The 2,500-nt window shown below is 38.6% G+C and overlaps 1 protein-coding gene across 33 annotated transcripts in view; it reads left to right on the plus strand.

Annotated features, from left to right (window-relative positions):
• LOC115215841 overlaps window positions 1–2,500 on the plus strand; it is a 342,340-nt gene that overhangs the window by 22,578 nt on the left and 317,262 nt on the right. The window lies entirely within an intron of this gene.

The raw sequence follows: 2,500 nt of genomic DNA on the forward strand, positions 1-2,500 counted from the left end.
AAAATAAGTCTTGGGGTCAATTCATTCAATTAAAAATTCTTCACAGTAGTGCCCCAGCATGGCCACAGTCAAATGACTGAAACAAGTAAAAGATAAAAAGTAAATATTAAAAACAAGCAAACATACACACACACACTTAGATCAATTTTATTTATTCTTGTGAGTTGAATTGGCCATGTGACTCTGGTTCAAATTTCCAGTACAAACTGTTCCACATATCTTTTGGAGAAAAGAAAGCCACCCCACCATATAATTATTAAAAGCGCAATGAAATGGAGTTTTAGTAATTACTCAAGTAAATGAAATGGAGTTTTAGTAATTACTCAAGTAAAATTTCATCAGATAAATATAATGTTAATTATTCTGTTAGTGGAGGATGGAGACTATCATCATCATCATTTAGCGTCCGCTTTCCATGCTAGCATGGGTTGGACAGTTCAACTGGGGTCTGGGAAGCCAGAAGGCTGCACCAGGCCCAGTCTGATCTGGCAGTGTTTCTACGGCTGGATGCCCTTCCTAACGTCAACCACTCCGTGAGTGTAGTGGGTGCTTTTTACGTTGCCATAAAATTATACAGAATCAATAAATTCTGTTAACGGACTCCACCTGCAAGAAATTAACCATAATTTTCCTGAAACTATTATTATCTGAATTAATTTCTGCAAGATAGTTTAAACATTTTTTCTCAAAGTATCATTTCAGTTTGTTATAAATAGTTAATTCTACTTAAGTTTTATATATTTGTTTCCCAACCATTGTTGTAATTAAGAGCCGTAGATTAATGCATGTGGCTTTGATCAAAAGTGTCTAGAGTTCACCATCCAATCTTAATGTACTGTATGTTCTGGCATACAAGGCAACATATATAGTGTAAACATATAAAACATCATCACTCTATTTCCAAATCCTGCTGCAATTCACGTGGAAATTTTGGTCCTCTGAAGTTGTCTTGGTATATAAATTGGTCTACCTCTTTTGACTGTTAATTTTGATCTGAATAATTCAACTTGTTAAATATCTGCCCCACATTACTCCTTTTGAGCCTAAATCCTACCTATTTTTCTGCAAGGAATTCTTTGGCCTTCCCTTTAAGTCTGTTTACTAGAACTCTTAGCAATACTTTGCTGTGGTAGCAGATTACGTTGATTGTTCTACAATTCTAGCAGAGTCTTATGTTGCCTTTTTTTGGAATGGGTATAATCAGTGATTGGGTCCACTCCTTTGGCCACTGCTTCAGTCCCATATCTTCTGACAGGTCACTCTTAGTGCCTTGATAAGCTTTGGTCCTCCATATTTTAGGAGTAGTGTGGAGCAGATATTCGACATTAGACTGTTCACTGAGAGATATCTGCAACACCAGACTATCACAACTTCGGTTTTTAAAAGTCTTTTGACCATGCCTGACATAATGGGTTGTGGCAGCTGATGAAGAATTGCTTCTTCAGCAACGGCCTCATCGAAGTAATCCAAGCACTGTATGAAAACTCAAGCAGTGCAGTTCTCTTGGACAACATCAGAGAATTATTCAGGACAACAGTGGATGTTCAACAAGGATGTCAACTCTCTCCAGTACTTTTTAACATCTTCCTGGAGAACATCATCCAAAAAACACTTCAAGACCTCCATCACACTTTTTCCATTGGAGGATGGCCTATTTCCAATCTGTGCTTTGCTGATGATATTGGTCTGCTAGGAAGCAGTGAAGTTCACCAAGAGACTGGAAAAAGTATCAGGAGCATATGGGATGGAGATCAGCCCAGAAAAAAAAGCAAGATCCTGGTTAATAGTAACAATCAGAATACAGTAACCAACATCATGCTGAATGAAGAAGTACTTGATAAAGTGAACGCCTTCAAGTACTTAGAATCCACTTTGACCAAGGAGAACAGGTCTCAAAATGAAATAACAAAAATTCAGTTTAGCCTCTGCTGCTACCATATGGAAAAGAAAATCAATTCCATTAATTTTGCAACAAGACTCACTGTATAAATCCCTGTTGACTTTGAGCCTTCTGTATGGGTGTAGAAACTGGACTCTTACAGTTGACATGAAGTGAAAAATCCAGGCATCTGAGCACATGTACTTCAAGAGGCTGCTACACATCCTGTACACAGAGCACAAAACAAATAGTTTTGTAAGACAGCAAGTCAACAAATGGGCCAGCAGGCAAGAACCACTTGTTGCACAGATAAAAAGACAAACGTTTGCCTGGTATGGTCATGTATCTTGCCACAACTCCCTGTTTAAAATCTTCAGGGCACAGTTGAGGGAGGGTGAGAAGTAGACAGGAAAAACCTTGGTTTGACAGCATCAAGGACTGGACAGGTCACAAAACTGCAAACCTGTTATGTATGACAGAAAAAAGAGACCAGTGGTGGTGGCTGACTATGAAAGCATCTGGAGTGGTGCCCCCACAATTGGCTGCATCAGTTAAGGGATCTTGATGATGATGAATTTGACTTGTGTGCTGGAAAATACAGTATATTCAGCACCAGTGCCT

The sequence above is a fragment of the Octopus sinensis genome, linkage group LG9 (genome assembly GCF_006345805.1).
Source record: "Octopus sinensis linkage group LG9, ASM634580v1, whole genome shotgun sequence".
Taxonomy (NCBI): Eukaryota; Metazoa; Mollusca; class Cephalopoda; order Octopoda; family Octopodidae; genus Octopus; species Octopus sinensis.